The sequence below is a fragment of the Ambystoma mexicanum genome, chromosome 4p, assembly GCF_040938575.1.
Source record: "Ambystoma mexicanum isolate Mex_15411 chromosome 4p, UKY_AmexF1_1, whole genome shotgun sequence".
Lineage (NCBI taxonomy): Eukaryota > Metazoa > Chordata > Amphibia > Caudata > Ambystomatidae > Ambystoma > Ambystoma mexicanum.
Genome location: NC_090927.1, coordinates 708,360,250 through 708,375,566, shown reverse-complemented (window position 1 = coordinate 708,375,566; position 15,317 = coordinate 708,360,250).

Genomic DNA, 15,317 nt, shown 5'->3' with positions numbered 1-15,317 from the left:
CTGTGGAAGGAACCTGGCTAGTCTGCCACCTAAACTTTTGAGGGAAAAAACTTTTAGCACCTCGGAAATTACCTGCTGGCCCTCTTGATCTTCCGGCTCCCCTGCCGGCACGTCCTCTCCAGCTGGAGTTTTGTTGCGGATAGAACTGATTATGTGCTCCTCGAGCAGAGGAGGTATGGTATGCGCCACGGGGCGCAAACTGTCGGGGGCGGGAGGAGCCCTGGGAAAAACGGCCGGAGGAGCGGGCCCTACCTCGTCCAGCCTTGTTAAAAACCTTTGGGGCAAAAACCTTTTTTATATTAACCTGCGCTTTGTCCAGCGCTGTAAATGTGTGAACATAAGCTGACAAATCTTTCAGGAAAGAATCCCCAAACAAATTACCCTGAGCTGCAGGGCCACCTTCCCTCTCTGACATGTCTGCCAGTTTGGAATCCAACCTCATTAATAATGATTTCCTCCTCTCCCTACATATGGAGGCATTAGCATTGCCGAGCAGGCATACTGTACGTTGGATCCAACCCCTTAATGCGTCAACATCTATCGGGGTATTGGAGGACGCCGCCTCTTCTGCCATTTCAAAAATCTGCGTGACTGGACCCAGGATGTCCAACAGTCTGTCTTGACAACTACGCCACGCTTTATCGACCCCCTTCTTGGGGTCCTTCCCTTTCTGGGAAAGAAAAGCCGCCATAGACTGGTCTATTTCTGGCGCTAGAGCTACCTTGTCGGCGAGCAACGGTCTAGGGCATTCCGCCCGTAACTTATTACGATCCTCTTTGGCCATAGGGCGCCGGATCCAGAACTGGAGGAAAGAGGAAACCTCCTCAGAGGGTTGCCACTCAGCAGACCTGGGGTGTTGTATCAGGGCAGGATCAAAGAAAGGAACACCACTACCATCCAGCAGGGGCCCCCCTTGAGGGACTACCGAGGTCACCTTCCTTTTTTGCCTCTTAGGGGGCGAATCAGAATCATCTGCACTGTCAGAGGATGAGACATCGATAGGGGGCTCCACCGGCGCGAAAGGCGCGGGGGCCGGCCAGGGGGTGGAAGAGATAGGTCGAGATTCTTCCCACCCGCGCTTTAAATTACCCTTAGGGGAAGCAATAGGAGATATGGCCACTAGGGGACTGAGTTGTCCCTGGGTATGTTTAGTTTTAACCTTACATTTTCTGGGTGCCTGGGACTCCACAGATGGGACAGCGTCCTGGGAGGGATGAAAATCCGCAATGCGGGTAATTAATCTGTCAAAGGCTGACGCCAAAGTATTATTCAAATTAGATAAAGCGGAGTCCAAAGAGGACTGAATAGCTTGAGCCACTAAAGGCTGGGAATGACAGGCTTGATCCCCAATGTTTTCAAGTACCTTCTCACTTTTTTTGGCAGTGCGCACTTGAGTGCTGGCATCTGTAGAGGAGGGAAGCACTCCTTTGTCCATGACAGCACCAATTTCTTTGGTAAAATAGAGATATAGATATATATATACCGTTATTTAAACACAGCCGGGTCAAAGCTGCACTCACACAAGCCGAGCAGGCTGTAAGGACTCAAATTAATAGTGTGCCACAAACCACAGGTAAGGGCCACCAAGGCAGAACATGGGCAGTGTCTGAATTCCCACAGACAAACACGCGAGCAGCGTGTGAGGGCAAAGAAGCAAAATTTTTAAACCTACAACAACTGTAACACTATTACTAATTTATAAAAGAAAATGGAACATATTACGAAAAAAATAAAAATATAAATTTTTTGTGGCGGAGAGCAGGCACGAACTGCTAAACCTGCCTTTCACAAAGCAGCATGCTTACTGAGTGAGCCACAGAGCTCCCTAGGCTACAAAGCAACAACAATGTGAGTGAACTCCACGCTCAAATAAATCACCTCAGGTGAACGCAGGCAAGATAAACAAACGCTCCGCTTGCCTGAGGAAAGTCACAGCATATACAATGTATCAAGTAAAAGAAACGCGTTCTCCCAAACGCTGCTCCCTGAAACCAAGTGATATAATTAACACTTCAAAGCACACAGTCTAAGAGAAAACCAGAGGTGTGACTTAGCTTGTGGGTCAGCAGCAAAGAAAGAGGGGGAGTTACTAAAGGAATGGACCTATATTGGGACTGGCTCGCTCCCTATTGGCTACCCCCAGGGCATGACCTGCCCACCATATTGGACTGGGATGTTTCCTATTGCATTGTTATAACGTTGTGTTTTTTGAAAAAATTTTGTTTATAAAGTTTTTTATTCTTTGCTGCTGTGGTTCAGAGTAAAGATTGAAATGCATAATATGAGCCTCCTGTCTTGCCATAGAATCACCTCCTTGTCTTTAATAGAATCTAAACCCCCATCTCACGTTAGTGTGGGGGATTAGCCATTGTGCTGGATATGCCCTAGCGCTATAAATGAGAAGATGACTTAATATAAAGGAGGATAGAATGCTCCTAGTGCCCCAGACACTTCCTTACCCCCGTGCCCACCTTCCAAGTTCACCTACTCAACAGAACAAATACAGGTGTGGCTGTGTTTCCCTTTGCAAGCTAGCAGTCATTAAACTCGGTTCTTTTAACGAAACACAATGATTACCATAGATTAACCTGGCAATGACGGGATAGCCGGAGTTGAGCCAATCTCGAATCATTGACCTGACGTTTAGGAACTGTATTATGACAGAAAACAAACACCTGGGGCCTTCTTATGGACTCTTTATGAAGGCCTAACACTTAGAAAAACAGAGGACTGCCAAAGGGAGATGAGGGTGTTCATTGGGGCCTCGATCCTCAGATCACGTGGCACGCCTTGCCTATCGCATTAAATTACTTCTGAAGCAGGTGTGGGAAGGCCGAGCTTCGGATCCGTCTGCCCTTGGCCCAGTCTATCTAATCACAGCCACAGGCAATCAGTAGTTAGAGTAGCGACAGCACCTGTGCCGAGCAAAGATAACAGACCCAACAATCGCAATCGCCTGTTTTCATTCACGGAGCTGCACCCATTATTCAATGATGCAATATTTCATTTGAATATGCATGCATAATACATTGTCTTTTTTTATTAGATGAATTCCTGGCATCTGTGCCACTGCCTTGGATGATTGCTTTCCCGAAAAGAATAATGATTAAAAGTCACGCAGCTGATTTACTGGCCATACTGGTGGTTGGGATTGTTTAAATGACGCCTGGGCGCATTTGTTGCTTTTAACGTAGCTTGCTTTGGCTCATGAATACTTTAAACGTTGTTTTCGGTGCTTTTTCCAGCACTGCTTCTTTGAGTTCTGTGGTGGCTTCTTTAAGGTTTTCCAGATTTCTACTTTCAGGGTTTATAAACCGTTATTATTATATTATTTTTGCAGCCATGTATAGGTGCGCTCTTATGTGACTTCTGTTCTAGCTGGAACAGGTCTCCTTTAGGAGTTAGTTGTTGTAGGGTGTCATGACGCACCCCAAATAAAAAGAGGACGCTGGATGTGCCTTCTGCAGCCCGTGCGCAGCCTCAGTAACGCGTACACTGAGTCGCTGTGTACTTCTTTAAGGCCTGGCTTCTACCATACTCCTGCAGCACTTGCCGCTGACCATTCCCCAGAGAATGGCCAGTGCTGTGGAGGGGGCACTCCACAGCTAGAAAGCACGGGAGAGTAATCAGAGAGGCAAGGGGACAGAGGGACAGAACACATGCTGCCACAAGCAGCATGAACAACATGACGCTGCCAAAACACCGCGCTCACCTCCCCCCTCTGCCACTTGCTCTTAGCTTAGGCAGGCTCGGGGTTTCACACCAGGGTGCCAAGGCACTAGCAAGTGCTGTGATATCAGACAAGGAAAAGGCAAGTGGCCAACAAAGGTGCACAATAAGGTGCTAATGGTCATCGGCGTCAGTCGGCCAGGGTGCTGGGGGGGACAACAAAAGTCCCCACAAACACATGCATGGCCTAGGGCAAAGCTACAAGGATAAAAGGAGGCACTGGGGATAGAGAAATCAGTTCACTGGTACTCTGGATGGAGCACGATAGTTATTCTGCTTATGCAGAAAACTTTCTTTTCCCATAACCCACTCACCGGAGAAAAGAAGAAGGGAGAAGAAAGTGAAAACAGGGCAACGAACGTGGGATCAAGATGGCGGCATGGGCAGGTACACAACCCTGGACCCCGTGCCCAAAAGTGTACATTGTTTATTATGTGTGAACTTGTTAAAGATACTTTACAAATTACGTTTTTACAATTATGTTATTTGCAATAAAAACCACAGCCTTTTATTGCCAAACACCTACACAATGCTTCAGTCATCATTGGGTAACCATAACATGGGGAACAGTTCACTGCCTCTTGGCTCCACTGATTACATACAGCTTGATGACTTTGTTGGTCAGGTTTGGGCTGTAAATTGCTCTAATTTGCTTTACAGTAACTCTTTCTACCTTTTGATACATTAACATAGTAATAAATGGCGACCAAGGTGCGATGTCAAAGTCACCTGCTGGTGTTCTTTTTTTCCCTCCACGTTTTCTGCTCCCCCCATGCGCCAACTCGGTCACTACCCACTCTCAAGTCTCTGCTGTGCAGGAGAGCTCTTGCTCCACCCACAAACACATTGTTTTATCCCTTAGTAGCACGGTAAAATGGAGTCTGTGTCATTATTCACTCTGGAACCCACGTATACACATTTGGAGGCAGGAGACACAGGAATAATGAACCTCCTTTATTCTCTTTTTGCAGGTTTCTGTCCTCCCAGGCTCTAGTAGTCCCTCCTCTTCCCTCACCTGGATTCCACAGGGGTGCCGAATGAAACTGGGCTGCAACGGTCTCCACCAGCGTGACTCGTAGTGAAGTGATGAGCGACTGCACCTTCCCTCTGAGTTTCGTCTGTCTGGCACGAAGGAAGATTTTCCTAGAGTGGGACAATGGTAAGTTAGCTAACCAATAGAAGGAGGTCTAACTTCTGCTTCTACTTCAGTAACCTCCTTATGTTCTCCTTACTGTGTCTCACCTGATTGTTAAGAAGGATGGGCTCTCCATCCTGCGTCTGCATGCAGGGGTGCGTTGAAACTTGGGTATTCAGTTAACTTCACTGATCACATAGTCTGTTGGTTGAGTTCCTGACAACAATGACTCAGAGGTAAGTCTTATGCCTTGCTTTTGAATTCTGATTGTCTTACAGTTCACTTCTGCACTATTGTCTTCATAGTTTTTTTTCCTTTTGCAGAATTGCCACAGGCAGGTGTCTCTTCTCCGAGAGAACAAAGTAAATACCAAGGGAAATTTCAGTATTACGAAGAAAAATAATGTCTTAACATGCGGTATTGTTAATTCGCACTTTTCACCTGTTGTTCTCTTTCTTGTCTGCAGGTGCGGCACTTTCCAGAGCGAAGCTCGTGCGATGGAGATTAGCGAGGCCGCAAGCAAATATTGCTTCGGGTAAGTATCTTGCAGCGCGGGATTGAACGTCTTATAGCAAGTCACAGCTCACCTGTTGTCTTTTCTTGTCTCTTACAGATGCCGCTGTTCCGGGTGGTGATCACGCTAAAGTGCCTCGCTGGATCGCATGGACGAACGGAGCATCGGTGAGTATCTCGCTGCGCCATGTTAGTTCTTGAAATGCTTCCTTGAATAGCGCGGTCACTGGTGTTCCTTCCCTTGCAGGTACAGAACTCCCGGATGATTGCGATGGAGAACCAAGGTATGGTTCTTTATATAACCTGTTCTCTGTTCTTCCTTTGCAGATGCAGATCGAGTAGAACAGATCGGACGTGGCTTAAGACTGGACCGGAGCTACAGGCACGATGAGCGTTAAGCTGCAGGAGTGTAGAATTACGCAAAGCGTGTTCTGTTCTCCGGGCGTGGTTTAAATAGCCTCCCAGAAGTAGTTCCCAGGTAAAGTAGTCCCTGTACCACACCCAATTAAATAGTACCTTGAATAAAGTAGTCCCTTCAAACAGCCTCAAGGTGGGCTGTACCTGGTTTTACCACTTGATAATTTGACTTGCCTGAAAAGGGCAATATGAGCCTGGCGCCAACGGTGCCAGGACTGAGTCCAGGAAGCCCTTAGGCAATGCTTTGGGGCCTTACAGGTCCCCATGGGTGCCAGAACTTTGGGCAGACTGGTCTGCTCCAGATGTCTGGGGGCAGGCATCGTGACAGTAACTTTAGTCGTGCGCTTGCTACTACTTCAGCTGTCCCGGCTGTTCTTATACTTACTACTACAGTTCTGGTATGTCTTTCCCCCCTGGTCTGGCCTATTGTTGATGAACTGTCAATGTAAACCACTTCTCCCCCCTCAAAGTGCTTTTCCCTCACTCCTGGAATATCATCATACTGTTCCATATTTGTAGTGCAATCATGCACATAGTCTCCTTCCTCCATCGGTTCGGCGATGAATGTCTGTGGGTTCATGGTCCTGCATCTCTCTACCGTTATAACTGGATTTGATAATATCACCTTGTTCCCTGAGGCCCTCTTTGTTGTCAGTGAACTCTTGGGCCATTTGAGTATTACAAAGAGGGCATGCTCCACGAAAAGGGTGGTGCTGCATCCCATGGTAATACTTGTTGGCTTCTCCACGGCAAACACAGCAGCAGCCAGTGCTTGCTCACAAGGGTAGTGTCCACGCCTTACTGGATGTAATTTCCCACTATAGTATGCTGGGGGCTGTGTCCTAGCATGGTCTCCTGTGTGAGCACTGCAGTCATCACCACTCAGTTGGAGTGAGAGAACAAATACAATTTGTCTTGATAATCTGGGATCTCTAACACAGGAGCTGTGCATATTGCTGTCTTCAGATCCTCAAATGATTCCGTCCACTGGAGTGTTCCCTCCCCTCTTTAAGCTTCCTTGAGGGCACTTAACAGAGGCCTCATGTATGAGCTGTAGTCAAATACCCAAACTCTGCAACAGAAACCTAAGAACTGTTGCATTTGTCTCACTGTCGTGAGTTTTGGTGGCTTGTGGATTACCTCTGCCCTTGCTGGTGTCACCATTTGGACCTCCTGTGATATTAACTGTCCAATGTATAGCACCTCTTTCTGACAATATTGTAGTTTTGCCTTGTCTATCTTGTATCCCTTCTCTGCCAATACTGTCAACATGTATACTGAGTCATTTCTGCACTGCATTTGAGATTTGCTGCAGATCAAAATATTGTCCACATACTTTATAATGGCACTTTCCAGTTGTATGTTGCCTAAATCCCTTTAGAGGACCCTATTGAATATGGAAGGGAACTCACAGTACCCCTGCGTGGGCTCAGTATGTTTTTACACTTTGATTCCTATATAGAAACAAAGTTAAATCCTGTGACTATGGGTGAAGTGCTATAGAGAAAAGGCATTCTTCAAATCCATCACCGTGAAGTGGGTAGCTTCCGTGGGAATGCTACACAAAATTGTCACAGGAAATGGAACTAGAGAAAATTCTGCCTCTACAATCTGGTTTAAAGGGCGCAAATTCTGTATAAAATGCCACGACCCCCGTTGCCTTTTTCACAGTGTACACTGCGATATTGAACTGGGATTCTGATGGCACTAGAATGCCATGTTTCACTAAGGCTGCAATTGTCTCATAGATGCCCTCATCTGCTCCTCTAGACAAGGGATATTGTTTTTCCCTGAAGCTTTATCTTCATTGCCCCATCTCTATCAGTAGCCCCATGTCATAGGGACTTGTGGTCCATAAAACACTGGGTAGCCTGGCCAAAACACCCTCGAGAAATGGTGATGGTGCTTTCTGCAACATCACCAATCTCAGTGGTACTACCCTGTAGTATATTCTTCCCCAATATGTGATGCTAATGTCAAACACCATTTCGTGGTCTGAACGATAGTCCTGGAACAGTTCCTCATCAGTTACATCAGTCAACCTGTATCCCTACCCTACTGCAAACACTGTCCTCCAAGCTCACCCTGTGTCATCCGTCCATTTCAATGTTATTCACCCACTATCACTATCTCGAGTTCTAGGGATATCACTTTCCCCTCATGCTCATCGAATGGCATTTCTGGCCTGAATATGTACTCGTTCGGAAGATGCCATAGTTTCCCCTGAATCCCTAGAAGCCATGCTATCATTACTTCCACTCCATTCTGAAATAGTTCAATGTCCGCTGGCACTCCCCTCTGTACTCTGTGGCCACAATATGCCTGAATAATCTCTCTCACATTCATGAGGTGAATCCCTGGTGTTGAACACACTATCCCCATGTCTGTAAATGAGATGGTCATGTTAAGTCATGTTAAGTTTACTCATGATGTCTCTTTCCCATTATGTTCACTGGTGTCTGTAGGGAATACAATAGTGGCAATATAGTCATGCTCCCCTATAAAAAGTGTAAGTTCACCTGTAAAAATCCATCTCCACAGACCAGAGAATCCCTGTGCATTCATGCCATTGCCTGACCTTCGGTATCTTACTTCCCTGATACAGGATCTAGTTGCCCCTACGTCCATGAGAAAGGAAAAAGTCTTGTCATCTATCGTCATTCCTTCACTCCTATACGTGGTCCCTAATGACATCCCATTCCCGGTGAATGGATTGCCCCACGCCCACTAGTCACCCCCCTCAACTTCCAAATGGGAGCCAATCCCATGGAATCTGCATGGGTCAGTGTCCCAACATTCTGCGGTGTTGCTTTTGATGACGGCATGTGGTTTCGCATCTGCTGTGCAGGTGGTGCCTGTGAGTATGGTTGTACGGGCACCTGCATTTGAGGCGTCTGCGTCATAGGCTGGCAAATGGTGTGTACATGTCTTGGGTCTGCACCTGCCGCTGTGTCTGGTCTTGGGCATAATAGTCAGTCTGTTCTGCCTGATATGAGGGTTGGCACTGCACTCCCCCATTCTGTTACATCCTCTGCGCTTCTGCACACTCAAGATATGTGCCTTATCCGTCCGCACACCCAATACTGTGGTGGTCCCCCCATCGGTCTCTGATAGCCCCCTGAAAACCCTGCTGGCCCTTGCTGCAACTGATGTCTGTACCCTGTTCCCCTAGGTGCTCCTCCTCTGCCTCTAAACCTGTGGTGCATGTCGCCCCGCCCAGCAAAGCCTCCTCCCGCGTGTGGCAATCTGTACTGCGCATGCGGCACACCTGTCCCTTCCGTGCTTGTCAACATCACCCCTTGCATTGTATATTTTGATCACTTTTTCTTTTTCTTCACCAACTTGGCTTCCTCCTGCTTTCTGTCCTCATGCTTCTTTCTTGCGTTCTCCTGCATTAGCCTACAATAGTGTACTATAGTAAACTAAATCTCTGACCACAGCTTGGCCTCCATCCCACTAGTTTCTTAAGTTGCTTTTGCACCTGTGCAGGTAGCCCCTGACACAATATATGATAAAATATCCCCACTGTTTTGTCCCACGGTTTCCTCGTATCCAGTCTCCATTTCTCTTGAATAGCCTGAATATATTGAAGCAGATCTTCGTCTTCCATCATATTGCGTGCCATAATCACTCTAATGTCCGAGGTGTCTGGGTACTGTACCCTCAGAGCGTACCACACGGTCACTCAGCAATTATTGAATGACCTACCATTGTGCGCCATGTTCTGCACTGTCACTCCGGGTAACCTTCTATTTTCCATACATCTGCACCCTCCCCAAGAATTGCTGAAAGTAAGCTCTTCATGTCGCCCACCGCTAATGTCGTACCTGCTGTCAGTCTCTCCAACTGGTATATCCACTTTCCAGCTCAGGCAGTCAACGACGGGAGCTTACACCTTAAGTTGTCTTTGTCCATCTGCTGCCATGGTATGTACTGAGGTCGCCCCCTTCCTTTCTCTGATAATGGGCACTGGATCAGTGCCATCCTGCTGCTCTGTCTTCCCATGTCTGTGGTAGCAGTAAATGCCTGTGTCATCTCTCCCTTCTTCTGCCCTGGCAGATCTCTAAACCTCTCCGTATATGGGGTGGTATTGTCTGCGCTGAGCAATCCGTCTCTAGAAAGCGGTAGCTGTCGCCCTCCATCTCCCCTCAGTCCAACCATTGCTTTACCATCCCCCCAAACTATGCCCCTATCTGGGCTTGTCCCTCGGGAGCAGTGAGAGGGCCTCTCCCCTTTGTCATCCTCGCTCCCCAACAAATCGTCATCGGACCCTCGGTCCCCATCGGTACTGTCAATATTGTCCTGGATGTTAAGCCTCCTCAATACCATGCCTCCTTGCTGCACCCCTCCGATTGACCCCTACCTCCACACTCTCCCATCATAGAGAGATCAATCTCATCTTTGTCTATCCATAGGGTAGCTCTGCGGCTCTTCCCGCTTCTGTCTCGTTCCCCTCTCCTTTGCGTCTCTCTTTCCTCATCTTCACTAAAACGTGTTAAACCCATCTTTACTTGCGCTTCCCTAAGAACACGTTCCCTCCTCCTCCTGGTGTTGGTGCTCCCTAAGGAGCCGCTCTACTTCTAACTTCCTCTTCTCTGTCTTAATCTGCACTTGCCTTTGTCTCTCTTCTTCTGCCTTTCTTCTTGCAATATCTGCAAGCTCTGTCTTCTCGCTTCCCGCTCCTCTTGCTCTAGTGCTTCTAACTTCTGTTTCTCCCTACACACCCTTTTGTTCTCTTCCCTTTCCTGTCTTTCTACTTCTTCCACTATCGCTGCCCATTCTGTTGCCTCCTCTGTTTCTTTGTTGCCTACAACTTCGTTGTTTGCACCTACTGTCTCTCCTGAGACCTTCTAATCTAGTTTAAGCAATATCTGTCCACCTACCCATTCGTTCGGGACTATGGGCTCCTGCCTCTCAAGGCTTCCCCCTTTCCCCAAGTCATTTTCCATTAACCTTGCCTGGATCTTGCTGTGCTCCTTCTCTTCACCGCCTGCACTCTGCGTTCCCTTAGTTGCCTGCTCCGCCTTGCTTTGCCTCTTCCTTTTACTACACGCCAGAGGTGCAAAAGTGGGATTGGTGTACCTTGACGGTGCTTTTAATACCCTTGCAGGGGTATAATCCCTGGGTCCCTGCTGCTGCTTCTTCGCTTTCAGTTTGAGGAGGGGGAGCCGAGGGTGAGTCACTCTCGGCCTCTCTCTGGCTCAGCATCCACTGTTGCCATCCCAGGTCCCCTTCCTCATCCTCAAATATCTTCCATAACTCTAATATGGCCATTTGCTAGCTCAACCTCTTCCCATTGTAAGCCTCATGTATATACGTGTGTAATTGTTGCTGCACTCATTTGGAGAAGCTCCCTCTCTTGGTCATGGCTTTGGCAATTTGCCCTCTGTGCGCGTGTCCATTCCACGCTATATTTACAGATATTGTCCTTATAGCGTGGATGGGACTTATACATGTGTTGTAGGGGTGTGTCGCTCATGATTTTACCTCAGTACATTATTTATCAATACTTACTTGACCCTAAATCGGGATTTGTCCAATTGCGGAAAATTTCGAAATAGCGATTAACCCTGCTATTAAAGGAAACAAAGGTCGTCCAAGTGCAGGTCTCCTCACACCTGTCAAAAAAACATCTGGTTTCACTTTGATGGAATACAAGAATGTATCCTCGTACATCCAAGTTGCTACAATCATAAGGAATAATAATAATGAAACTAAACATCTGACATTTTTCATTATTAATCTGTATTGGCAGCACTGTAAGGTAGGTACTCTGACCTTTGTCGAACAAGTTATCGATATAATCGATGAGTTAATGATCAAGGACAGCTCTGCCAGTATTATAATATGTGAGAAGCAAGAATGATACACTAAGGAAACAGAATCTGGTGCAAAAATGGTCAGAAGAAATAATTTTACGTAGAATTTCTAGGCTAAATGGTAATGTCGAGGGAGACATACCAGCCAAAGCGACCTGGCAAAGGAATAATCAAAAATCCATATTGGATTACATTTTTGTATCAGAAAACTTATTGTTACAGATCAAAAAGCTTCAAGTCCATAAAACGCAAGTCAGTGATCATAAAATGGTCCTAGCGCATTTTGAAATGCCCTGGCAAGTCTCCTCTCCGAATTGGAAATATAATGTAATGCCAAATTGCAGAGGAAATAGACTAAAACTTAACTCACAGCAAGTGAATATAATGAAAAATGAATATGAGAAGCACATTGCATATATATATATATATATATATATATATAATCATATAATCCGGAAATTGTCACGAGAAAAAGGGAAATGCGCAGAGTTCTACGACAACTTAAAAATTACAGTGAATTGGATCAGCTAAAGATGAAGAAAAAGATTAAACAAAAGTACAAGAACTGGACAATAGCCCATCATGCTTTGATGGAACAACATAATGCAGAAAACATAATGAAGTGCCTAAAAGAGAACAATTCTTCAGACTTTTGGTCAATAATCAATAATGAATCTGGTGTACAGATGGCTTTGCAAAAAAAATATGGTTACCGAAAAAAATCGGATCGAGCACTTCTCCTTGCTGTTCTCAAAAAAGGGAAACACCCATGATCCTCCCTTGCCAGCCCTTTCACATTGGGATATCCATTTCGATGAGGATGATATTCTGAGAAACATTAAAAAAACTTTCAAATTCTCGTGCACCAGGACCGGATGGCATAACTAATGCTATATTAAAATCTGACGCAGAAGCCTGGGCAGAATTTTTCAAGGTCTTATTTGATAGAATTGTTGCAGAATGTGCTACACCTGTCTCTTGGAAGAAGGCAATTGTTGTGCCCATCTTTAAGAAAGGCAATAGATCAAATCCAAAGGACTATAGGCCAATCGCCTTGTTGGATGTTATAGGCAAAATATATGCAACACAACTCCAGCACAAACTAATGGAATGGCTTGGTCTAACTAAACATCTAGATGTTAGACAAAGCGGGTTTGTGAAGGACGTTGGATGCTGCCTAAATATGATACTCATTAATCTACTGAAAATGGATGCGCTTAGGAAAGACTCAAAAGTGTATCTTGCATTTGTTGATCTGTCTCATGCTTTCGATAGCATAGACAGAAAAATGCTTTGGACAAAATTAAAGGCATGGTTCGCCCAAAAATTATTATTGGCCAAAAAGATGGGCAATAAAAAAAAAATATTCACTTTTTTTTTTTAAGGTCCTATGTAAAGTTTTGAGCAAATGAAGCTCAAACTTTACAAAAGGAAGCACATGGGGCATCCATTTTGTGAAATGGATGCCCGCCTGTGCTTGCTTTTGCGGCACTAATGAAGGAAAAGCCAGTCAGCTGTAGTAAACAAAAGCTACCACTGAGTGGCTTTTCCTTCATTGGTGCCGGGACTCGGAGGACCGAGACCGGAGACTACAGGCAGAAAAGCTGCAGCTGCATCTCGGTAAGTGCCATTTTTCTTTTTTAAATAAACACTAGCTGCGTTTTGTTTTCTAAGTTTTCCGGGCTGGAGGAGCCCGGAAAACTTAGAAATAAAACCGCAGCTATAAAAAGGTTGTATTTATGTTTGCGGTAGCTTGAGCTACCGCAAACATAAACACAACGTTGTTATGTTTAAAAACGCTGCAGTTTTTCTTTGTAAGTTTCTCAGGCTCCTCCGATGAGGAAAGAAAAACCGCAGCGTTTTCGAAACACAACCGCGTTGTGTTTCTGCCTGCAGCTGCTTTCTGATTTGGGGCTCGGGCTCCCCCTGGGGAGCCCGAGCCCCAAATCAGAAAGCAGCTGCAGGCAGAAACACAACGCGGTTGTGTTTTGAAAACGCTGCGGTTTTTCTTTCCTCATCGGAGGAGCCTGAGAAACTTGCAAAGAAAAACAACCGCGTTGTGTTTCTGCCTGCAGCTGCTTTCCCATTTGGGGCATGGGGAGCCCGAGCCCCAAATCAGAAAGCAGCTGCAGGCAGAAACACAACGCGGTTGTGTTTTGAAAACGCTGCGGTTTTTCTTTCCTCATCGGAGGAGCCTGAGAAACTTGCAAAGAAAAACAACCGCGTTGTGTTTCTGCCTGCAGCTGCTTTCCCACTTGGGGCTCGGGCTCCCCATGCCCCAAATGGGAAAGCAGCTGCAGGCAGAAACACTGCAGCATTTCTGAAAACAACCGCGTTGTGTTTCTGCCTGCAGCTGCTTTCCCATTTGGGGCTCGGGCTCCCCATGCCCCAAATGGGAAAGCAGCTGCAGGCAGAAACACTGCAGCATTTCTGAAAACAACCGCATTGTGTTTCTGCCTGCAGCTGCTTTCCCATTAGTTTAGTTTAGTTTAGTTTATTTATTTGTACCGCGCACCGAACCCTGGGGTAGCTGGGCGCCGGAGACTTAAAAACAGTTACAGCATGGCAAAAATATACAGTACAGATTGTGAAAAAACAACAACGGCTTAGTAGACCGGGTTACAGGTGGTCAACAAAGGCAAGCAGAGAGAAAGTGCATTAAACGGCATTTTTGTTGGAAAGCCATGTTTTTGTTTTGGCTCTAAAAGTCCAAAATGAGGGTTCTGCTCTAAGGTATGGTGGCAAAGCATTCCATAGTTTGGCAGCTAGGACCGGGAAGCTGGCGCCGCCTGCTTTTTTTAGGGAGAATTTGGGAACAGAGAGGCAGTGTGCGTATGGAGTTCTAGTTGGTCTAGTTGAGGTGTGATTGTGGAACTTGTCTGCCAGGTATTTGGGTGCGTCGTTAGAGCGGCATTTATGGACGATGACGAGGGATCTGAGGGAGATTCTGTCTCGTACTGGGAGCCAGTGAGCATCTTGTCTGAAGCTGGAGATGTGGGCGTTTCGTGGGATACTGAGGGCTGCTCTGATGGCATTATTTTGAAGTACCTGTAGTTTGTTCAGGTTGTGTTCTGATGAGCCAAGAAAGAGGGTGTTGCAGTAGTCAATTTTTGAGAGCACTAACGCTCTGGCTAGTGTAATGCAGCTAGAAGGTGATAGGAAAGGTTTGCAGGCGTTGATGAGCTTATTGGTGTAAGCGGTTGAAGAGGCAGTTGCGTTCACCTGTCTTTTGAGCGAGAGAGTAGAGTCTAGATAAACCCCAAGGGTTTTAATTTCTTTGGCTACTGTGATTAGGTTACCGTCTATGTTGAAGGACGCGTAACGGGGGTCTAGTTTGTTTAGCCGGGGTTGGGAGCCGACAATGAGGAGCTCAGTTTTCTCATCGTTGAGGCATAGGCCGTGCTCTGCCATCCAGGCTTGGATCTCTAAATAAAGGTTGTTGATTTTGGTGGAGTCCTCGTCGTAGCACCCTGATAGGGTGATGAGAACCTGGGTATCGTCAGCATAGTTTGTGTAAGTGACACCTAGATTATCTAGGCGGTCAAACAATAGCTTTGTGAAGATATTGTATAGGGTCGGCGAGACGCACGAGCCTTGAGGAACGCCGCAGGTGATGGGGACAGGGAGTGCTGATGCCCCTGGGGAGAAGACTCGGGTGGTTCGGTTGGTTAGGAAGGACTGGATCCAGGCAGTCGCCTGGTTAG